The sequence below is a fragment of the Camelus dromedarius genome, chromosome 27, assembly GCF_036321535.1.
Source record: "Camelus dromedarius isolate mCamDro1 chromosome 27, mCamDro1.pat, whole genome shotgun sequence".
Classification (NCBI taxonomy): domain Eukaryota; kingdom Metazoa; phylum Chordata; class Mammalia; order Artiodactyla; family Camelidae; genus Camelus; species Camelus dromedarius.
Genome location: NC_087462.1, coordinates 15,327,273 through 15,353,108, shown reverse-complemented (window position 1 = coordinate 15,353,108; position 25,836 = coordinate 15,327,273). Strand labels below are relative to the sequence as shown.

Here is a 25,836-nt window from a genome sequence, read left to right as displayed (position 1 = left end):
AGTATTTCAAGTGGGCTGTACATACAAGGCTAGAGAGAGAGATTGTGCTGCATGAAATAGTACATGACTCCCCTTAGAAGAGAGTCAGGAATGTATCTTTCAGGCCAGAACAGTTTGAAATGAAAAAGAGTGCTATTAACAATTGTATCAGATGAAACAGATGTGAAAGGGGACACACTGGAATATACGGTCACCCTAAGAGATAAGGAATACTCCAATTCGGCCACTGCTCATGTAGGATCTTTAAGAACATGTGATTCATGAAAAAAAAAAAAAAAAGGCAGAGATGGGCATTTTATGGTATACCTGCTAATTTTTTAACATTGGTTGTTGATCATTTAATTTTTAGTTTTTAGTTGAAGCAAAAAAAAGAAACCCACCACCCAACTGTGTCTGTCCATCAGATCTTGCCCTCTGCCCTCCAGCTTGTAATCATACTACAAGGCTGTGCATTTATACCTTGTTCTTCCTCCCAGTATGTGTTTCTAATTGAATGTTCTCTTTGTCCCTCGTTTGCTTTGGGTGCCCTAATTTGACCCTGTCCATGTGAACATGACTTCTATCCATACCATTCATTAAACTTGATCTCTGGAGACTGAAAATTCTCCCACCATCTCCCAGTTCCACTTTGACCATCCACTTCTGGGTCTCTGCTAATAGCAAGTCTTGTCCCTGCCCATTGCAAAAGTGGCGCCCTTAGCCTCACCTTGCAATCCTGGTCTTAACATCTCATTGTCAATGGCAGGTGCTTAGAAAAGAAGCTTTGAACTGGTACTTCTGTTCTTTGGCAGGAAGTTACCTTTGTCAAGCTTACTAACTGTACGACTATTGGCAAACATAAAATAATGACAGTTCTATATTGTAAACACACAATTGGTGAACTATTTCATAAATAAATATGGCCTTCATAAAGCTACCACAAATCCCGAAGCTGAATATAAAATGTACCGGCAATGGTAAATATAACATTAGAGAAATTTTCATAATTGCACTATTTTGTTCAGAAATTAAGGGATTTTCAAAGTGAAGCTCTCTAAATGTTATATTTAATACATGCATACTTTAAAAAAAAAAAACCTCTCAGCAAATGAATAAATGCATCAGTGAAAGCAATACATCTAGAGTTAAATTTGTGCTTATATGATGTACAGTGATTTCACTGCATGTACATATTTAATAGGTGTGTAATCTTCTAGTTTGAATGAGAGTCATCATATATGCAGGCGCCAAGAACTGGCAAAGAAAATAAACATTAAATTGAGTTTAAATGTTCTTCAAAATTGATTATAGCGAATTACCCAAACTAAAGCTATATTTAGAAGTAAACCTAGGAAATCTTGTTTTGGCAGATGATAGAGGTCTTCTGACTAAAGATGTACAAATTCATCCCGAGGGCTTAAAAGAGTGCTTCTGAGCCGAGGAGGAGCAGAGCGAGGCAGGCTCTTTTTGCTTCACTGTCACAGTCAAAACTATACACCGATAAATTTTGCATTTTGATCCAAGATCCTAGTTTCAAGTAAGTGTTATTTCTGACAATTCTAAAGCTAGTCAACTTATTTTTGACTCTGCACTTGACCGTAATTGGGCACAATGAAATTCTTCCTTTGGTCAGTACACGTTCAAGTATCTGAACTTCAAACGATTTGATTTCTCTTTAGTCACCTCTCACATCCCCTCATCACACTTCTGTCCCACATATATTCACAGAAAAATGTCAATATTTTCGTAAGTCAAGTTGTTTTGTCTTCTAGATCTCATCAGGTCTTCCCATGGTCTTCAGTACGCAGCATTCTTTGTGCTTTACATACACTTAGAATTAATTTTATTCTTATATTTTATGCCCATATTTCATTTTTAGTTATCTGTTTATAGCCTGTAAACAGGCAGTGCTCTAGACTAGGTGACTACAAAGATGAATATAAGTGATTGCAGCCGTCAAGTAGCCTTGAGCTGGCAGGACAAGGGAGATGGAATTAACACGGGGTAATAACACAGTAACTACTGCCTCCCCCACTTTCACTTGCAAAATCTACAACGTCTAAGGCTTGCTAACTGACTCCTATGTAGCATTATCTCGTTACAATGTCTAAGGCTTGCTAACTGATTCCTATGTAGCATTATCTCATTGAAGAAATAACCTAAATCATAGATACACATTGTTTAGAGATGAGGAAATTGAGGATTCACAACTTAAAAAGTTACTTAGCAGCAAGAGAAAGATCAGTAACTTGTACCCAGAAGTCTGACTCGAAATCCTCGGCCCTTGGATACCATGGGATTTGGGCAAGTGACCGATGAACTTATACATGAGGGGATAAGGAGGATTTCATAGAGTGGATTTTTTTTTCCTATTCATTTGGTAGTATGTATTAGACACCTATGATAAGTCAGGTCGGATGCTAAATGCTAGATGATTACACATGAATAAGACAGAATCTCTCCCCTTAAAGAAGTGCACAGTCTAGAAGGAAAGACTGCCTTAAAAAAATAATTAATGGGGAGTTAAGGGCAGCCATAGACATATGGAATAGGGGCGACGGGGAGTTGGGCACCTGCTTGGGTGTGTGAGGAATGGCTTCACAAGGAAAAGACAAGTCTTACTGAGACTTGAAGAACAAGGTGAAACTGCCAGATGGCCAGAGTTAAGTTCATTTGTGGCTCAGCATGAGGAGAGGCACGGAGGCTTGAAATCTCATTGTATATGTGGGTATGTCAATGCTGAGGCTGCAACGGAAGTGGGGAAGAGTCTCTTGGGTTTCGTCAGGCCGGGGTAGGATGCATGTAGCTTTTGGGGAAGAAGTCTAACGTGTTACCCTTTACAGTCCTTTCTACTAAGCACTATAAAATGTTACCTTAGTAGGTATGTGGAGCCACTGTGAAATTAATCCTGGAGAGTCAAGCAACCAGATGTGTGATTTTAACTAGGGCAGGAGCACAGAGAACAGGTAGGATTTTTCAAAGCACCAGGGCAGGGAGAAGGCACAGCAGAATGAGACCATATGGCGTGTTTAAAGGAAAATGAGTAATGGAAAGTGAGACAGGCAGAGACGGAGACCCGAACGGTTGCTTAGGGGAGATTGTAGAGGGCTCCCCCACTCCCATCTCCCATGCTTAGAAACTCTTTTGTTTTACAAGTGATGTCCAGAAGGATAATGTGATGGTATCTGGATTTTTTTAAAAAGGTAAATCTAGTGGAAATGAAGAGGAGTGACTGTCGGCAGACATCCTAGGGAGCAGGTTTTGTGACAGTCCAGGTGTGAGGGGGGGAAAAGGAGCCAGAAATAAAGTAACAGCAACAATGGAAAGAGGACAGTGAATTTAAAAGAATCCCACGTAGCAACAGCACAGCTGCACAGGGAAGAGGGTGCGCTCGAGAGGTGAGAGATAGGACGGAGTCAGACTATTCTGAGGTTTGACTCTGTGCTCTTGTCATGACCTGTCTTGTATGATAACGTGTGTAAGGCGTAGATGATCTGTCTTCCCAAACAGCGTGTACTAAGAGGTTCTTGATTAAACTCGGGATGGATCAAATGGTAGATGGGCAGGACCTAGAGACAGCTGACAAAGGGAGGTGACAACAGAAAGTGGAGTAAAAGGAGGCAAGAAGCAGTTAAACAGGGAGTTCGAGATTTGCAGATACTAACTCATATACACAAAACAGACACACAGAAAGTTTGCACTGTAAAGCACAGGGAACCACATTCAATATCTTATAATAACGGTAAACAGGAATATGAAAATGAATATATGTATGTTCCAGTATGACGGAAGCATTGTGCTGTACACCAGAAACTGACACAACACTGTAAACTGATTATACTTCAATTAAAAAAAATAAGCATATATACATAAAAGATGTCTAGGACATCTGAGCCACAAGAGGCAGGGATATGGGAAATATACAAATGAGCCTTAGGGACCCTATTCAGTCTTAGGGAGTACAGGACCCTCACAAATGTCTGCTCAATGTCGTAGTTAAAATATGAACCCTGAGTTAGAGAATCAAAGACAGGAATGGAGAAAGAAGGCAGGTATGGTGCAAGGCTGTGTCTGGATCACAAGGAAGAAGAAGAAACCTAGTTATTGGGCAGAAAGTCAGAGCAGAATCATCAGCGTTGTGGATTTCTCAGCGAGCTGACAAACTCTTGCATGTGGCTCCTTATATCTTTCCAGGAACAGACTGAGTCCCGAGGTCTGCAGATCTAAACCCACAGGGCCTCCAGAGGGCCCAAGATATGGAATTGCAGGCAGGACACTGCATGAGCAGAAGTTTTTTGAAGGGAAAGAAAAAAAAAAAGAGAGAGAGAGAGAGAGAAACCATTCACTGAGTTTCGATTTCTGTGCCCCATACTGTGGCAACGGGTAGCAACACAGAGACACAGATGTTTTTATTCTCATTTTACACGCTCGGGAAACCAGTCTTCTTAGTGGTGACTTGTCTCGAATCACAGAGCTAATAGATGGGTAAGCTGGGTCTGTTCTGTTTAACTCCAAAGCCAAAACAAATTCTTCCATCTCATGCTTGTTCTCTGGAGTAGTCCACAAGGCCATTTCACATGCTTAGTGTGCGCACACACACACACACAGACACCTATATACAAACACACACACGGGTGCGTGCCTGGCAGCTGACACTCGAAATGCCTTCTAAATCAAAGTGGCTCTGTTTCCCAGTCTGAAGAGAGACTTAAAGATGTTCTCCCAGCGAAAGATAAAAACAGGAACGCATTGTTCTGCGAACTCCCCTGTCCCCTTCACTCCCTTGCCCCCCTGCCCTCTGGTGACACCAACAGTGTTCTAAAGGAAGCAGCCGCTACCAGACTTTCCTTTCATGGCTGACTGAAGTCCACCTAACTGCTGACTTCTGCATCTCCTCCTTGCTTGCAGCAGTAGGAGCAATTGTAAAGCATGCCTGGATTCATCTAGAGCAGGCAAGGAGCCAGGGGGTCATTCTGCGTGTCTTCTAGTTCTAAAGAAACTCTGTGTCTGACCTAATCCATGAATCAATTAGAGTCCTTAGGTCAGGGGTACGAAGGCCTTTGTCACCTCACTATCAGAGTACTAGCCTCGAAAACACTTTGTAGACCTGCCTTCTGGAAGTCTGACGGAGACGGGAAGGAAGTGGCCCGGCCAGAGTGGTGTCAGATGGAACACTGGCCACCTGCTGAAGGCAGTATAAGCTGGGACTTGTCCCCGCTGATTTTACAGCATTTCTCATACAAAGAGGATCCTTTCCCTTAAGACAAGTGCCTTTGCTTTTGTAGTTGGGAGTGTTCACTCACCTCTTACTAATGCATAACCAAAAAATATATTAAAATTCGTCAAACACAAACGCTAAGATTTTCACTCAATCTCCTCGCAGTCAGGTCTTGTACCTTCACTCAGGGAAAAAAAAAAAAAAGACTGCATCTGTTTCCTTTTTATTCCTTCACTGCTTTAAACTTGGTAGACAATTAATAAATTTTTTTCTGATTAATTCATAAGGACTCTGAGTATCACACGAAGAATCTGTGTTCTTCTTGTACTCCTAATGTATTTTATTTTAGACAGTTGTGCTTTCTTGTCCCTAGGTTTCATGCAGCATGATTTATTAAACACCTTAATGCAGCTTTTTGATAAACTATAAACTGTCTCATATAAAAGATGGGCTTTATTTTTTAAAGACGCAGACTCATTTGTACTGAATTGTGAAGGAGCCCTAAGTCATCAGAGCCGCGGTGCTGAGAGCCCAGGATGAGCTGGTTTATTCTCTTCTCATTACAGATTCTCTGGATGGCTTCCTTGCAGGGTGAGGCTTTCATTTCCACATCAAAAATGACTCAGACTTCCCATTGTCCTCTTTCACCCCAAAAAACACCAACGGGGAAAAAAGAAGAATTTGTATGCTTTGGGAATAAATTTCTGAAAATGTGTAGTGAGGAATGATATCCCGCAGCCGATATTTTTAATAATCAGCTCACATATTTTGGAATACAACAAATCCCACCATCCCACAAATGTTTGTTCAGAATCTACAAAGGCCAAGACACTGTGCTGAGGGCTGGGAGGACGGACAGAGGAGGGGGATGCTCTCACTTCAAGGAGGACCCACGAAAGTGAGGTCCCTCCCCCATATCTACGCAAACACACAGAAAGTGAAAAAGAGAGCAGACTGTTTCCCACACTTCAACCAAAATATTGCCCAAACGACCAAGTGGGAGTCAATATAAAAACAAACGAACGAACAGAAACCAAGAGCAGGTATTTAATCTACGTTTCACCATTAATCCCAAATTTCCTGGAAGAGAATGTTCTAAACTCTTGATACTTTTGCTTTTTAGTTAATTTCACATGTATACCTTAATTCGAAGGTAGGTAAGGAAAAAAAAAATGAGGAGGAAGACGTCCAAGATTTCTGGGCACTCAGAAGCGGAGATAAAAGAAAGATCTAAACGAGGACTGGAAGATCATAACTTAGTCTTAGGACTGGACCTTCAACAAATGTCTGTTCAACTGCTTAGTTAACACGTTAACACTGCAGATTAAGGCAAAGATAAGCAAAGAGAAAAAAGACAGGCGAAGTACAAAGCAGGTAACGCACGCTTGGTGAATGTCCAACTTGAAGTAAACAATGTGGTTTAACTAGCTGTGAATTTTTTTTAAAAAAAGATACACGTTCCCTTTCTCTAGAAGGTGGACTCCATGGTGGTGCTAATAACTAACAGTTTGTCAGGGTCCTGCTCATTTTCTACATGGCACTTGTTGTGGGAATAAGGGCAGCGAAGACAAAACAGCTCTGTAATGAAATATCCATGCTGTGAAGTCCAGCAAATTTGGAACTAAACTCTGGCTCTTTTACTCTCCAGGCCTCTGACCTTAGACAGCCATCTGATTTTCCTAAACCCATGTGCTGTCATGTATAAAGCGAGAATCATCATCCTCGCGCAAGATTGATGAATTCATACGTGTTAAACGTAGGACAGGGTCTGGTGGGTAGGAGGAGCTCAGAAAATGATGATGGAAAGTAGAACATGCGTGGGGATCGTAAGGGTCATCGGAAGAGTGGACTGTTAAAGTGACTTGGGGTGATGACTGATGATGTGAGAACTGATGTCAGTTTCTACAGAACTTTTTAGAGACTGTGTGCTGAGTTTCAGAGTGATGCCTTTGGTGGGAGGAAAAAAACAGCCCACTGAAAAATACCCTAGAAAGAAAACCATCATGGTTGATATTGTCAGTTTGCCCCAAGTTACATCATTCCTTCTCGTCTTTCTGTTTTTTTTTTTTTTTTTCTCGCTGGGTATTGATCTCAGCTCCATTTCTGGCCTTACTGAGAACCTTTCCCTGAGCAACCTCATGAATCTAACATGGAATGATATACTTCTCCATAGCTTTCTGGTTCTCAACAACCCTGGGTTGTTCTCAACACCCAATTTCAGATCACCACCTAGAGAAGCTGTTGCCATGGCCTCCAGACTGTGCTTGATCTGAAAAATGCAGTTTCTTCAGCTATGCACTTATTTTTTAAACACAGGAGTCATTCTCATGAATATTCAAGTTTCCAGTTTTCCGTGCACAAGAATGCCAAAAGAGCTGACTCTTTGAGTCCCTGAGAACAAGAACTGGCTGGAGCTAAGCAGGGCTGGAGAAGACACCACTGACCAGCGTCCACCCACACCTCTCCCTTCCCTCACACGACTGTATTGGTTCAGAGGCACAACTACACGGAGACTTTGTGACTCCAGGAAAAGTGACTCCCTCAGTTTCTGAATCTTCCTTTTGGCCCGGCATTTGTTTCTTCAAGGACTTGTGACCAAAACAGGGACTCATGGAATGTTAGGGGATCTTTTCTGGGGATTTCTAGAGAAGTTCCTTCCTCCTAAACCTCCTGAGGAACGTCCTAAACTGACCCTCTCTTTTCTTTTGGACACTGTTAGTCATAAGAGGATGACACTTCTTGAACTGCTTCTTGAAGACAAAACCCTAAGCACGATGGCAGACAGAACCCGGGGGATTTCAGGGACACAGAGAAAGAGGCATTCAAAAGCCCACAAGACTTCTGGACTGATTCACTGTGTGTAAGCCAGTCACTCCTTCACTTTATCCATTTTGAATGAGGTGGTTATTGCCTGTCTGTTTTTTTTATGCATTTTTTTTTTATTGAAACATAGTCAGTTTACAATTACGTGTCACTCTGGTGTACAGCACAATGTTTCAGTCATACACGGACATACATGTATTTGTTTTCAGATTCTTTTTCATTCTAGGTTACTGTAAGATATCGAATAGAGTTGCCTGTGCTATACAGTGCAACCTTGTTGTTTACCTATTTTATCTATAGTAGTTAGTATCTGCAAATCTCTAACTCCCAATTTATCCCTTCCCACCTCGTTTTCCCCAGGAACCGTAAGGTTGCTGCCTGTCTCTTAATGAACAAAAGTGACTCAGTGAGTGGATCCCACTTGTGCATCACAGCACCTCTCCATCCGCGTGCCCTGTCCTGCTTAATTCCTATGAGTTACTTACTGGGCTCTGGTCAGCATTTAAGTTGGTGTCTCTCACTACAGACATGCACTGCAACAAATCCTGACCAGGAGAATATCAAGGCTGTGTTAGTAATCAGGATGAAATATGCTAAAGGGTGACTTTCCCTCCTTTTAAAAAAAAGGAGTGATGGAAGGAGATTCTCCCAGGAAATGCCTCCAATTTTTCTATTTATGTACAAGGTTTCTGTCCAGGGGATAGTATGAAATAGTCTTTCAGGGTGAGGGCTCTGAGATCAAACAGCTTAGGTATAAATCCTTGTGCTTCAGCCTACCATCTGTTTAACTTGCAGTAAGAGGCAACCTTTTAAAGACTCAATATTCTTACATGAAGTATTGGGATGGTAACTGTACCAAACTTGTTAGGCAGTTTTAAGAACAAAATGAGATAATAAACAGAAAGTACTTAGCCGACTTCCTAATTTACACAGAATATTCAACATGTTAGTTTAATAAATTTTTAAAATCACATATAGAAACAAGACAATCATTTAATGGTTGGAGTCAGCACATCTTAACTAAGAAATGACACTTTATGGTACACAGAACAAACAGCTAGTGAGATGTATGTATATTTTTAACTTTTTAACCAAATATTGGATCAACATTTCTAATGTTAAGTTTTTATATGGAAAAAAAAGACTGCATTTACAGATGCTCATCCTTGCGTAGGGTACTATGTTTTTACGTTTTAAGAACAGACATTTGTAAGGTTCCTCTGCTATGCATCAAAGCATAGATTCAAGAATTTTATTTGAGAATGGATACCTTGGGCAGCTTCTGTATGTACTTGGCAAGGAATTGCATTTCAACTCAGGGAAAATGCTCCATTTAAATTTTAAATAGAAAACTATAACTTAAAAACAGAGAGAGAGAAAAGTAAACAAACAAAAAAAAACCTGTACATATATGGGATTTTGATTCAAGTAATTTAAAAGAATGCTACTCTACCCAAAAGGCAGGAAATAAATTATTAGTCACCACTAATCCACTGAAGTTGGTTGCTACAATCACTCAGTAGCTTAGCTCAGGGATTTGCGCATACTTTCACTCAACAAAACCTCTGCAGTCATTAAATTAACGTACAGACCCTGAGCAGAATATCTATTAAATTAACCTTTTTTTTTTTTTTTTTTTTTTTTGGATGCTGCTGCCTTTGTTCTCAAGGTTTTAACTAAAAAGAGGTGCAGGTGGAGTCAGACAGAAAGAGTACTTCTGGATGTTCCTACCTTGTACTTGTACCCAAGATATATTCATTTTAGCAGATTCAGTCTAGATTAAAGTGAAAGACAGACATCTAGGAATTAACAACTTGATCCTTAGTTCTGCCAGAACTGTATGACCTAAGCAATTCACCTGGCCCCTCAAAGACTTAGTTCCTTTCATAAATTTAGAGATAATATCCAAGATTTTTTAACCACAGGATATAATGACATGGTAGATGGGATTGAGTTATGAAAAATTAAGAGAATTAAATGAATACATGGAATATATGTATATATGTATATATATATATGCACATGACTGGGACATTGTGCTGTATGTCAGAAACTGACACACTGTAACTGACTGTACTTCAATTTAAAAAAATTAAGAGAATTAGAAGAAGGCAAATTATTATGAGGAGAAAAGTAACTGTTAATAAGTTATTATTTTCTCCAAAGCACCTGGCTACTTTTTATTGAGGTATGATTTTTGGAGTGTGAACGCATAAATCTTAAGAATACAGATTGATCAGTTCTAACAAACATATACATTCAGTAACCTACATGCCAATCAAGATCCACAGTACTTACATCATCCCACTAAGATCCCTCATACCCCTCCCAGCCAGTCTCCTGTACTCATGCAAAGCAACCAATTTTTAAAACAGCTTTATTGATGTATAATTGATGCACAAAAAAGTGCTCATATTTAATGTGCACGATATGATGAGTCTGAACATATGCCAACACTGGTGACACCAACACTGCAATCAAGGCAGCAGACGTATCCTAAACTTCCTGAGGTTGCTTGTATGTCTTTACTGTTGCTGTCATTTCTTTTAGTAAGAGCACTTAACATGAGATCTACTCTCCCAACAAATTTTAAAGTGCAGAATACTACACTGTTGGCTGCAGTCACTGTGCTGTATAGCAGATCTCTAGAATTTATTTACTCAGCTATCATAATTGAAACTTTATACCTGTGGAACACCACCCAACTTCCTCCAATGCCAGTCCCTGGCAAGCACTACTGCACTGTCTGATTCCATGAGTTTGATTCTTTCTGGTACCTCATAGAGGTAGAACCACACAGTATTTGTCCTCTGTGGCATGTTGTTGCAAGTGACAGGATTTCCTTCTTTATTAAGGCTGAATAACATTCCATTTTATGTATATACTGCATTTTCCTTATCCACTCATCTGTGGATAGACACTTCAGTGGTTTCTATGTCTTCGCCTTTGTGACTAATGCTACAGTGAATAGGGCAGATACTTCTTCACCATCCTGATTACATATGCTGAATCATAGCGTAGTGCTATTTTTAATTTGTTGATAAACCTACACATTGTTTTCCACAGGACACACACACACACACACACACACACACACACACACACACACACACACACACACAAATGGAACAGAATTGAGAGCCCAAGAATGATTCTATGTATAAATGGTCAACTCATCTTTGGCAAGGATGCCAATAACACACAAAAGAGAAAGGGTGGTCTCTTCAACAAATGGTTTTGCAAAAACTGGATATCCACGCACATTCAATGAAATTAGAAACTTTTACCCTACACCATTCACAAAAATCAATCCAAAATGGATGAAAGACTTAAAATGTATGCCTTGAAACTCTGAAATTCCTAAATAAAACATAGGGAAAAAATCTTCTTAGTACCAGTCTTTACAATGATTTCTTGGATATGACACCAAAAACACAGGCAACAGAAATACAGACAGACAAGCAGAACTATATCTAACTAAACAGAATTTGCATAGCGAAGGAAGCAATCACCGGCGAAAAGGCAACCGGTGAAACAGGAAAGAATATCTGCTAAACAGGCATCTGATAAGAAGTTAATATTCAAAATATGTAAAGAACTCCCACCACTCAACAGCGAAAAAAACAAACAACTTGATCAAAGCAACTGCTCTTCTGGAAGTTTCCCTCACCATAGATTTGCTCTGCCTGTTCTGTAACTCCACAGAAATGGAAGCATAGTATATAGCTGAGATGAACCCACAAAGCTTGTTCCCTGTTTTTATTCCGAAGGAGCACTCCATTGCATAAAAATTGTATCTTTTGTAATTTTCCTGTTAGAACAACAGAAAGACTGCTCCCAGGTTGTTAGTGCTTATGAGTAAGTCCGCTGTGAACACCCTGGTACAAGACTTCTGTTGACAAGTGTTTTCACTTCTCTTGGATAAAGTCCTAGGAGCACTGTGCTACTTTACAAGAATTTACTCTGAACATAAACTCTAAGCATCATGGTTATTTTAATATCTAACCTAGATGAATTTAACTATTGTTTTCTAAGAATCCACATTCCACATTGAAGATGGCCTGTTCTACCGAAGGGGAACCTGTCTTACCGAAGGACACACGTTTCACCAAGAAGTAGCTTTCCTTCCTCTGCTCTCCGTCCTTGAAGAAGAAAATGATGGGAAAGGACTTGGAAGTCATGTCCAGCACATTAAATGGGTAATATATGAGCAGATGACAGAACTGATAAAAATATGTATCTTTGGGCCAAGGCTGGAAATGTGTGTGTGTGTGTGTGTGTGTGCATAATTTCTCACTTATTTATTCCTAATGGTCCTGAAATAAATGTATCAATGGAAATTAAAATATGAAAACCAATTCGATGCTCCCATATGAATATCATCATTAAATTTCAGTCCGTAAAAACATAATACCACAAGTTATCCAGGACACTAAAAAGTATCAGAATTTTGATTCCTATTTTGGTTGAAAAACTGAAAGAAATATTCAATCAGACTTTCCTCTGATCATTTGATTCAACAACCTTTGAAATCATCTGTGCCATTACTAGATAATAATTCTGGAAAAAAAATCTTTCTCAGCCTCATTTTCCATATCAGGAGTTTGGCTGTGCAACTTGAAGGCAGAGTACATTATGTTTGTTTTTTCAAGAAGCACTTTTCCTGTTAATTTGCAAGTTAACTTTAAAATGTCAAATGTTAAGTGTTATATACTTTTATTCACTCCACGAGATGGAACATTATCATTCTATGCATCAAAATATTTACACGATACAACTTCACACGTAATAATTGTGACTAACTTGGGCTTGGAGTCTAGGGCTATAAGATTGCTACTAGTGAAAAAGAGGAGAAGAAATATACACTATTAAATATAAGACAGGAGTCTCTCATTATGAAATCAGTGCAGGCTCTGTTATAGGCAAGGTTTATGCAACTCAAGTAGTGTATCAATATATGTCCAAACTAAGCTGGGATAACCACCTGAGAGATAATGAAGGTGATGAATTCATGATATCACTTCACCCAGGAGCAGAGAAAAAGGACCAGGGTCCCATCACTCAGTATTCCAAAGGACCTTCCTGGAAGAAAATAACCTATAGATCAGAATCCCCCATGGTTATTGACAGAATATGAAATAATGCTCTTGACCTTCTGAAGTTAGAAGCTGGTCAGTCAACAGGAAGCCAGAAACCTGTCAGGTGACCACAGCATGAGCAAACATCAACTTCTCTCACCACTCTAAAAAAGTGAGATGTGGTATGTATATGCCATGGAGTACTACTCAGACATAAAAAAGAATGACATGATGCCTTTTGTAACATCATGGATGGACCTAGAAATGATCATACTAAGTAAGCCAGAAAGAGAAAGAAAAATACCATATGATATCAAGTAAATGTGGAATCTTAAAAAAAAAAAAAAGACACAGGTGAACTTATTTACAAAAGAGAAACAGACTCACAAACATTGAAAACAAACTTATGGTTGCCTGGAGGGAAAGCAGAGGGGAGGGATAAATTGGGAGTTCGGGATTAGCCGATACAAACCACTGAATATAAAACAGATAAACAACAAGGTCCTACTGTATAGCACAGGGAACTATATTCAACTTCTTGTAATAATCTAAATGAAAAAGAATATGAAAAGGAAAAATAATTAAAAAGTGAGAAAGGCTTTGCATCTCTCATTAATAATAAAGAACTTTAATTTTACTCAGCTTTCATATTCAATGCATTTTTATGGTTAATGGGATTCTCAGTAAACAGGTCTTCCCATTACTAAATGTTTAGCAGTTTACTCTTCAAGCTTAATATAATGAGACACAGAATGTGTATTCCTCCGACAGAGGGAACAAAGTGCTACTAAAACTAAATGTTATGTATGTATTTGTGAGATATATGCCACTAAGTTTTACTGCGTATCCACAGTTGCAGAAAAATACACTTTGGAAATACAAAAGACAAATAAGGGAATGGATAATTCACACTAGAAATTTCTAAACTGTTTTTATTTCTAAATTAAAGTCAGTAGCAGCTTATTTGGCTTCTCCATTTTACAGTTCAAGGCTGAACCAACTGATGCTCACCCCTCTGGTTTAATCTTATAAAGTACCTGAGCCAATCTTGACTGAAACAGGGACCACATCAGAAATGGAAGCAGCTCTATCAAGTGGATTCCAAAACCAAATCTCATTCCTCAGGACCATGATTTGGGCTCACACTTAAGTTCCCTTCAGGAATAAATCAGACCCAAAAGTTAAAGCTTCGCAGCAAAACTGAGCACTTGTTTGTTGCCTGAAATCTCCCATTGCTGTGTCCCAGATTTACAGAACTGGCTCTGGAAACATGAGAAAGGCTGCAGACAAACTTGGGCTCTGAATGTGGTCCCTCCCCTGGGGAAGGATGCAGCCACGTCATTAACAATTGTCCTAAGAATGATGTGCGGGAACAGACCCAAACTGGCTCTGGATTTCATTACATGTTCAGGAATTTTGCGAACTTCTTGCTCAACAAAGCTATCATTACAAATTTAATTCTATAAAATTACAATTAAACTGATTATGTGAGAAATAAAAAGTAAATACTCCAAACCCAGTACTTCTGTCCTGGTGTTGAGGGCTGCCATAACAAATTAACACAGGATTACCACACGTGCTGGAGGCTAGAAATCTCAAGTCAAGTAGTTCCCAGGCTCACACTCTAGAAGCTTCAGGGGAGAATCTTGTCTTGCTTTTCCTAATTTCTGGTGGTTGCTGGTAATCTTTTGTGTTCCTTGGTTGGTGGCAACATCACTCTAATCTCTGCCTCGGTCTTCACGTGAACTTCTTCCACTGTTGCTTCTTATAAGAACGCCAGTCATTGGACTGAGGGCCCACCCTAATCCAGTATGACCTCATCTGACACTGATTCTACCTCCGAAGACCCTGTTTCCAAATACCGTTACATTCACAGGTACCAGGGACTTTACAGCTTCATCACATCTTTGCTTAGAGACACAATTCAACCCACAACTTCCTAATTACTTTACTACATTTTAACTATTGTGTTACATTCTTGGGCTTACAGTGGATATACTTACACTATAGCAAATACTACAAAAATTGGCAAACACTACACAACTCAGTACTTGATTTACCATTTTATCGACTGCAAATATTTTCTCTACAGGGGCAGAGAGTAAAATTTTTAGGCTTTTGCACTATAGATTTCTCTGTGGCAACTACTTAACTCTGCGGTTATACTGTGAAAACAGCCGTAGGCAATGTTTTCAAGGTTATGTTCCAATCAAACCTTATTTACCAAAAAAGGGAGTGGACCATATTTACCCTGTGGGTGAGAGTGGGCTGACCCCTAGTCTAGACTTAAGAAAGTAATGCAGAGAATGTTATTAAGGCAGACAAATTTCAAAATGTGTCACATTTGTAGCTGTTACCTTGTTAACAACACAAAAAAGTGAGGACATACTCTTTGAGTATTTGGAGGTTATCATTCAAGTCGACAAAGAAATTACCCAAGTCATTGATGGAATTTGAGTGAAGCTCCAACAGATGTGTCTTTTGTTTTCTTCCCTAGTGTAAATTAGAATAAAAACCAGTATTCATGTCAGAATTGCGACATAAATCAACCCACTGCAACCACAAGTTGGCTACAGATATCAATTTGGCAAAAATTAAGGGAAAAAACAAAGAAAAATTCCTCAAAAATCAGTTGGCCATGTGGAATTTACAATCAAGAGTACTGCATATTTCTTTCTCTTTTTTTTTTTGATAAATCATGTCCTACACATGATAAAATTTGTAATAAACTTACGTAGGCATATATGTGTACATTTTTTTTTTTTTTTCCTAGAGAGCCGACTGTTAAACTTTTGCCAGGGCACCACCATGCAAACCCTTGAGGGTTGCAATATTCCTGCAAAGGGTGGTACATATATCAGAAATACAAACTCTGACAGGATGCTGCTGTAAATCCAAAATATCAAATGAGAGTGGAAGAGCAAAAACACGTTTACCCCTTCCTAAGACTGACCAGAACTGAAACCCTCCAAAATACTGCCACCGACATGGATGCATCTGATTAGGAAACCAGAATCCAAGAGAAAGCCTTGCTTTGATAATTAAATTAGACTTCCCTCAGGCTGTAATCTCCACAAATACATGTAAAACGGCACCTCCCCAAGAGAAGTGACTGCAGGTGCAATGACCACCTGAGTCATACAGAAACGTGTGACACCTTTGGGACAGTATGGCCTGGACCTCTTTTTTAGGGCCAGCCAGCCCTTGAACTTGGGTCCCGTTCCTTATATGCTTTTCACTGAGTATTGATTCATTCATTTATTTAGCCTAAGTTTCATTCCTTCTCCTCGAAAAGAAAGATTATCAACATACCTCTGCACTATAAATATTAGAATTTTAAAAAAGTAAAACACAGAAAGATTTTTTTTTACATGATAAGTACCAAATAAATGTACATTATAGCCATCTCTACCACTAATTCTGCTATTACTAACATAATTATTCATTTTCCCAGTAGACCTCGATTTTCTGAGAATCCAGGAAACCTATGTTAGGCTCCATAGCTGGATATAAATGATATCTGTAAAATAAAATGTAAATAATTTAATTTCTGTTCATTTTTCCTGCATGAGTAACAGGACTGGTCCTTGTGGTACCACACCATACAGTACCTCCTGGCAGAAAACGTTCTGGTCTCACATAACTGAGTCCACGCGTGCAGGCACCCACTCTCTCTAATGTCAGGAGATGGAAACGCATGTTGAATTCCATCTAATGCCGATCACTGCACGTAAAATGAAGCCATCAACTAAGGAGTGGTTGTGGCATGATCATTTTTACATTGTGTGACAAGTTCCTGTTGTACTGTCAACAGACATAAACTTTAATCTCCACAAAGAGAGTTTCTGTAAACTGTATGTCACACTAATGCTTTTATTTTGCATGCCACTTTTCCCCAGAGAAATTCCTTTTACTGTGATTTCTCTACCCCAATTGTAATTCGTTTCTGACTGACAGGCTGACAAAACTATTCAATTTCTTTATATTACTGTGCAGCCATTGATTATTTCAACATATTTCTGCTCTCTCTTTTGCCTTTTTGAAATAAATGCTGTTCCTACTGTCTGCCCAGATGGCTTTGAATATATATATATATATGTGTGTGTGTAAGTTCAAGGGGAAAGTACATGTCCCCTGTATTAGGCTTGCCATGTCTAATTTGAAATTTCATATCTTGACTTTGGACAGCAGACTGAAATCATTTCCTCATCACCAAAAATGTCCCTTAGAATTTAAAAATCTATCAGTGTCAATATAGAGTGGTTTGAAAGACTGATATGGGCTCTTAATAAATGAGCAAAATACTGAGATACCAATGGAATCTTAAATTCAATTTTATGTCAAATTAGACCAATCCCAAAATGGGAATTAGGGGTGGATATTTTGCTACATGGTTGGATAGCCTGCTACCTGTGGTATTGCCTTTCTCCAAATATTTTTTTCCCTTGTAAAGACGTTCCACACCCTGTCCCTTAAGGCCACATTATAGTTCCCTAGTCATCTTGACTTCTGATTAATTTATGAGCATCTACATCACCTGCCTCCCAGCAGACAGTCTTATTCTAACCCATCAATGCTTAGTTTCCCTTCTTGCTTAAATGAGATCACAAAGACAAGGGAGACATGGATACATTCAGAACCGCTTTCTATTTGGAACAATGGATCTATGTCTTTCTCATCACCCTTGAGGACAAGGACCTTGCTCACCTAAGCTTCTGCACAGTTCTAGGCATGTAATTGTTACTCAACGTATGTTTTGGTGACAGACAAAAGTAATGGAACCCCATGAAATGTTGATTTACACTCTCTTTTCTTATGTTCTATCACAATAAATAAAATACTGTTCTTGAAAAGATCAACTTGGTTTCTATTTTACTGAAATCATCCTTCCTTGCCCTACATTTTCTTCTGAAATTGCTTCCTTTGCTGAAGTGTCACCCACTGTGGTCATAAACTTCAGTATATTTCATCCATAAATGATTATTATTTTTTAAGTTGAAAAAAAAAATAAGAACTTTCATTCAGGACATTGCTTCATTAATGCATCAAAATATATCCCAGTTCAGTGTTTACAGAAAAAGGTGAAGGTAAAAGAAATCTAAATTGCCTTTGTTCTACACACAGATTTAAGTCAAGTTTGATCAAACAAATTTCACCTTAAGTCTCACAAATTAATTTTTTCCATTGTCTGAATTTGGCTCTTTGCATTCTGATGCTTTCAAATGGATGATAATTTGTCATCTGCTGTGAACGTGCTGTCAACTAATGAGAAAAGCAATATGGCGCCTACTACATTCATCACTTTCGAGCCCTAGAAGATGGACATATTTCCATGAGTTCAAAAATAAAATGGTTTATTGATTCCAGCTACCCAGAGATGTTTTTGATGGTCATGCCCTCACAGTTTGGTGGTAAACATTTTGCTCCTTTTCTACGCATTTAGAATCTTAGTTCTAATTGACAAAGTATCGCAGGAAAGGCAACAGACTGCAATGGACAACTGTGCTGATGACCATTCTGTGGTTAAAGAAATGAAGTATTACTGCACTGAGCTATGCTTTCTGACGTGATCTTACTCGTACGTAGGCTTCAAACTGTCCTGCTGTCTTCCATTTTCCTTGAACGGCAAAAAAGAGGAAAAATACAAGCATCCTAGATTTAGTAGCCATATATTATTACATTACTATGTTCTTTCTCTTTACTTTTCCTTCATTAATAAAACCTGAGATCAAGATTTGAATTTACATTAAAAAATCTGGCAACCCAACTGATTTCAATCTTCTTTTTACTCACATTCCTTTAGGTTTTTTTTGTTTTTTTAAAATAGTCATTGAATCACTAGTTTATTTTTTGTTGTTGCTGTTTGCTTTGTTTTCTCTTTCAATGCTAACATCCCTTGAACAACCAACAACTTTTAGCTCAATTGGTAACTACTGTAAAACAAGTATCGAACTTACTGTGGAGCCAAAAGTGCTGTGAATTATTTTCAAAATCAAGGTATAGGTAACCTTGTCATTCAGACTCTACAAGCATAAGGCAGCATCTTATTTGTTGTGTTGTTAATGTCCTGTAACTCTGCCGTAACTAATGGAGATGCTCTTCTCGGAAATTGAGTGAGAAGGCATTCCTGTAGAGCGTGCCACTTCCAGACAATGTTCTCTTAATTTTTTAATGCAACTATTACTGTGATTTATAAGTGCATTGAAGGTACTCTGTAATCTTTTTCAGGATATGTTCATTGTTATTAGTGAAGTCCTTAACTCCTTGGGAGGGATGTTTCATAAGCCTATTTTATAAATATAACACTTTCCTGAAAAAGGGTGCAAACTTTACTTTTTTTTATAGGTCAGATTAACAAGACACCTGCAAATTGTGAAGACCCTTAGAGATCTAAATAACTGTAATTCAATGAGATGTTGAATTTGAGGGTAACCTTTGAACACTTGATCTAGGAAGAAATGCAGGGAACCTATTATTTTCTACGTCAACATTCTAAACTGTTTTCTATATTAGAGTATGCATAAGTTAATACCTATGATGTGATTTAAAGACATTGGGAATAAGTTAAACTTCTTTCTTTTATAATCATAATTTGATTACAGTTTCTGCTAATTAATGAATTCTGTGCAGAGCATTTCAAAATGTGTTTGCTATAACTATTACACTGGCTTGAATTAACAATGACTAGTAGCTACTGAGAGAAAGCAGAACTATTTTATTAATAGAAAAACTGTGCTTAAGACACATTGGAGCTCCAGCATTACACAGTATTTTAAAGAGAGAATTCAAGAGAAGGGAAGTCTCTTGTGGTCTATGTCAGCAGGGTCTACTGCCTGAGAAACAGAAAGGAGATTGCCATAAACACGTTTTGGTCTTGTAGTGTGAATCTTGCCCACAGTGAAATAGCAGGGCTGCAGCATACAAATTGTATATGCCTCTTCATAGTATATTAACACAATAATAGCAAGACAGAATTTCAATAAATTCTTCACCTTACTCTTTTCCAAAGTTCTCAAAAGCAGGATTCAGTTATAGTGAAGCTTTGGACATTATTTCCAATTTATCCAAAAGGTTAAGGAGGAAAGAAAAAATCTACCACTAAAAGTACATTTAGCAAAATTAAGCATTAGTTTGAAGTTAAATGTTTATTTCCTTGCCTTTTAAATGTATTTGATACTGGAGGTAAAACTTTAAAAAAAAGCTTGACTAGAAATTAAGAGTCTGTTAATGCTTACCACTATTTACTCAATATATACAAAACAAATTCAAGAATAATGTGGAAGTTACCAATGGTGGGAAGACATCTACTGAATGACTTCTAGAACAATCCAAAGAAAATGTAAGGAGATCAAACAGTTGTTCATGGGCACAGAATTATTGGAATTTTGGACCAACACAATCATATATTTTAAAATCAAGCACATGAGAATTATCCCTATGATAATAGAAATTAAAAAAGAAAGGACAATGAATCCAGGTAACCCAATCAAACTATCAAACCAATTATTACGGAGCCTCTCAGACACCAGTTTACGTATGTTCTGTCGCAAGAAAGCAAGTCCATGGCAAAACAAACAAACAAACAAGCAAACAAAAACAAGTTATTGCAAGGTGTTTCATGCTAGAAGCAATAGTAGCCATTTTTATACTTGGAAACAATCCCTAATTTTAGCAGAAATCAACAATGTACTCATCCCAGCTAACGGTAAAACTACAGTGTACTCCTTGGGCCTGCATCCTAACAAAAAGCCAGGAGATGAAAAATCACCTTAGGATGAAAGAAGAGAAGAAATATGAGTACAGATCAGCAAATTTTATTTTGTTTTGTTTCTAAATAGACTGAGCATTAATCATGGATTCTGAAAGAAAAGAAGAAGGAAAGTAGGAAGAAAGGGAGAGAGGAAAGAAAAGATAAGATCAACATGACCTGTAACACACACCACAACATCCCAAGGCTTTGCTGTCCTCTCAAATTTGCTACGAGACTTGTAGTTTAAAGAATGTGCCCTTATCTTCAGTTGCTAAGTTGGGAGGACGTAAGAATTAACTATTATTTATACTAACTAGACATTTTATAACACTGGTATTAATTTCAGAAGTTGGATTAAACCACCAGGAAATGTATATGCCAATAAAATATTAATTACCTGTCTTTAGACAGTAGGATGTGAACTTTGGGGATTAACACATTACTTTCCAACTATAAAAATATCCTTTAAAAAAACTCTACCTCTCATTTCTAGCCTCTAATATTTCGAAAGTGAGATTGTAGAGGTTCCTAGTGTTTACTCCAGGTTAATTACGTGTGGTGGCCGTGCCTCATGCTGGCATTCCATGCTACATAATTTATAATATACTAACTTAATTTATAAACTGGCTAGATTGTTTCGTTGTGTAAGGAGACTCAAATGGAACATATTTAATTATTTGAGCTCCTAGAAGAACACTATGGAGAATGAAATGGGCTTAAACTGGCATTCCTTACAACATGCTAGGTTTCAGAAAGACACAGCCCAGTGGCTTTTAGCTAGATCAGACAAGTGATCTTGCCCAAAGCCAACAGTATAAAATTCCTGGGCTACACATGGATGTCATCAGACAAAGGGGCTGCCTCCATCGCTGGTAAAAATGAACATTTTTAGAGATACGAGGTGAAGGAATCCCAATCACGGCTGCAAAAACAGAACTGAAAATCCTTGTCTTCAAAATATCCCAAGTAAGACACTCTGGTCTAGCATCCATTTTGTAAGTCCTCAGGCTTTAAACTCTCTCCTCCGTAACATTCCTTTAGGAAGCTGGTCTTCTTCAGACGTCCCATGATTTTCCTCTCAACAAACATCATAGGGAGAAGAGATAGACAAGACGTGGTTCCCTGCATGCCCTGCCTGATTTAGTGCAGAAATTGAGGTTTTTCCCTCTGTGGGGCCCTTTAGCAGGGATTCGAACATTTTCTTCCAATTTCACCACACATGACTGTGGCTACTGACATCCATAAACCACACGTATAAGGAAAGGTAAGCTATGACTCTGTGCTTTATAAGGGAAGGAGAAAAAAGTCCATGTATCATCTTAAAAGCTGCTTCCAGCATTCATTATTGAATGAGCTCATTTTGCTTGAGGAAAACAAATCAACACACACAATGACACCAAATACAACAAACTTGGTAACTATCTGGAAATAGAAGGTAAAACCCTGAGGGCTCCAGGGCTAATGGCAAGAAGAAGGAAGAGCTGCTGTATATGGGTAAAGGGCCCAAAGAGAAGTGTGTGTGTGTGTGTGTGTGTGTGTGTGTGTGTGTGTGTGTGCGCGCGCGCGCGCACATGCACGAGTGTTCTTTGAAACAGCAAAAGGCAGAAGAGAGAACAAAATGGAGAGAAGGGAGGAACAGAGAGAGAAGGCAAGAGAGAATGCAAAACCCTACAGCAAGGGTTCCCAGGGGACCCCCACTTAGGGCATCAAGAAAGCTTTTGGAGAACTTGAAAATCTCATACAAAAACTCAAGTTTTGTTATGATACTTCTCTGTTATTAGCAACTCTGCTGTGAAGATGACTATGCTTGTAGGAGTGACCTGACTTACGGATATTCGTAGAAAAGAGGAGTTTCATGTCTTCATCGACATGGCAAAGAACAGAGACTACACAGAGATACAACGTAAAAATCTTGATCCCCTTAGGGATTTGCAGAAATCTCCCTGAGAACCTTGGTCTTTCACAGAATGTGGAATTGCAGTTGGGATCATACCAGTTTTTCTTGGAATGCGAGGGACAGCTTACATCTGAAAAAGTTCAAACTGCTGTCTGAACTCTGTGCACAATTCTTTACTGCAAGGGCTCAGGTAAAGTCAGTGAGCAAAACGATGTAGGCAGGAGACACTAGGGGGTGTTGGGGACTGTGAGAACCCAGAGTCTCCAGCCATCTCCAAATGGGTATAATGTTCCTTAGTTTCACAATATTTGGGCCATTTTAGAACGTGTACTCAGGGTCGCTAGAGTAACTTTTTCTTTCTATGAGGAGATCCAAATTAAATATTTAGGCAAAATATCTCCATTAAAAAAAGTATCTGTGATATGGGGGCCACCTGTTGGCAAGCCCTGATGTACACAGGTGAAATTTCATTTCTTTACAAAACTAATTAAAATGGTACCTGTTTGTTCTTTTTCAGCTCATAAAAAAACACAAATCCAAAATATTCAGTTCCCCACTCCCTAATGAATGACTCACATTTAATAGTCCAAGACTGAATTCCAGATATCACATCCACATTTCAGGAGGCAGTACGAAGGAACCTGACAATGTCAGGGAGGTACTCCTTGCATCGTAGATAGAAACTTTCTTCTCCCCCAAGGACAAAGGCATGAGGCAGCTGTCTCTTGGGGAAGGTTCCTATTCGCTGTCTGTCATCTGAGATTCCAAATATGCACCACTAGCCTAGATTCAGTCATGTGGTCATACTTACTATGAAGGAGCTTTGGAGTGATCAGTCCTTTTCTGATTGCTCACTTGCCCATATGAAATATTTATTATTATGGAAGAAGAATGTATTATAATTTGGGACTATCCAGGACAAATGGAGTTCTCTGTACAAAAGGTGACTTTAACATTGACCCTTTCCATCTTTCTCACATCCATTAAAAATTCTCACTGCCATGAAAAGAATCCACTTAGACAAACTGTTGTTAATTTCACTCATTCTCAATTAAATGTGTTGGTGACATGCCACAGAATAAAGTATGAAACCATTTTTTTAAACATAAGGAGAAATTTCAAAAAAATTGCAACATTAATGTTTGATTAAAAAATATCTTTAAAATAGAGAAAAGGAAAATAATCAATGGTACAGACACCCAAGTGCCCACCAGCTAGATTTAACTGATATTACTGTATTCCCATATAAGTTCTCTTTCCTGAAACACGTTTTTAGGGGAAATCCCAATATGGAAAAGCCTGTGTAGAACTGACTTGTTTCAAGATGAAGGGAAAGCTCAGAATCCCACCCTTTTCCCTGTGCAACTCCCTTGACCCCCAAATCTCCAGGGTTCTTACTGAGTGCTGAACCAGCACAATTCAATAAGACACTGACAATGAAAAACAAATGCGTACTATTTATGAGTTGACTAGAATTAAGACGTCTGATACACAAACAACCATACTTTTTCTTCCCTTCTCCTCCCCTCCCCTCCTCTTCCTTCGTTTATTCCTCCTCTCATTCGTTTTAAAAGAGATCTCGGTTTCATTATTTATTACACACGGAAACGTTGGTTGTTCTGACTTTCTTATTCGTTTACATTTAGAGCAACTTGAAATTTCTGAAACATCTTTGGCCTATATTCGCTCTGTTTGGAGGGGATTCTGAATGTCTATCTGTTACGCACTCTAAAGTGAAATATACCACATACGTTGTCTGTAAGTACACTATGGCTTTTGATTTTACACAACTGATTACAATATCACAAGCATTTTATCCTTTCATAAAGTCAAATGCATGTCAATTTCAAAGAAAAGCAAAAACAAAAAAAACCCCAAAAAACAAAAAACTAAATGATGCTAAAATACAAAAACACAATTACATCATAGTCAATCCTGGTCTCTGACCTTTTGCATCTGAACTTGAATATGAGTCACCTTCAGATGCCCTGCTACATACGCACCGAGGTTTTAACCACTACCTTTGCCACACCACGTTAAAGGGAAATAAAACAAAACTACACAGAAAGATGGGACTCACGATTCTACACCAGGAATGCATCCACAGTTTCTCTTGCCACTTCGGCCTTGATCCACTTAACAATATGGAACAGCAGGGTGGCTGGCAGCGGAAAAACTAGGGTCTCAACATGTCAGGGACAAGTGGCGTATTTCTGCATAGCACGGCTATAGCAAGCGTTTTATTTTCCCCTGAAAGACTCAATTTGTCTAATTTTATCAGAGACATGAGCCCCGGAGAGTTCCTGAATGAGTTTACCACAATGTATTCTGCACACTTCAAAAGTAAGAAATAAATATGACATGACTTACCCTGACCTCCCTTCCAGTAATTCCTGCCTTCATTCACTCCTCGTTTCTAAAGAAAGAAAAAGCAAGAAGCACTCATTGTTAGTATAGCTACCAGTTATATGATTTAATCCAGAATATAATTCTGCAAAAATTAACTGCTGAATGGCAGCTCTTTTTTTTTTTTTTCAATCTTTGACAAGTTGCTGAAATTAGTTCCTTGAAAACCACTCATTGATGTATGATTGACATACAAAAAGCTGTACATACTTAATGGGGGTATACAACTTGATGAGTTTGGAAATAAGGTTGCACCCATGAAACCATCACCCCAATCTATGCCATAAGTATATCCATCACTTCCAGAAGTTTCCTCAGAAAACTGATTTCATGTTTGCTGTCACTACCATCCACTTTACCTGTTATAGACCAAAGAAGGTCAGCACACATCCGTTCCAGAAACCAGACTGCTCCCGTTTTCTTCAGGATTCAGCTATCTTTAGATTTTGAGTCAAATGCAACTTTTTGATCTATATTTCAGTTTGGAATTTTTTTTAATCTTTACATTGGAAAGAGAATACATCAACAAATTCTCCCTTCTCTGTTATTTACTTAGGTCAATGGCTCTCTTCCATTACTCATATTTCGCTAATTATTGCTTATCTCTTTAATTGTTGCATCTCTAAATGTGTCTACATTAATGTAGAAGAACCATTCAGGAAGCCAAATTCAATGCGTACTAAGA

At 38.5% G+C, this 25,836-nt stretch overlaps 1 long non-coding RNA gene across 1 annotated transcript in view; it reads right to left on the bottom strand.

Annotated features, from left to right (window-relative positions):
- The window catches only part of LOC116148444 (uncharacterized), a 1,308,953-nt gene that overhangs the window by 534,632 nt on the left and 748,485 nt on the right, over window positions 1-25,836 (bottom strand). Inside the window, exon 7 of the long non-coding RNA XR_004131959.2 lies at window positions 25,116-25,161. This is a non-coding gene — a long non-coding RNA (uncharacterized LOC116148444). The remainder of the gene's footprint in view (window positions 1-25,115; window positions 25,162-25,836) is intronic.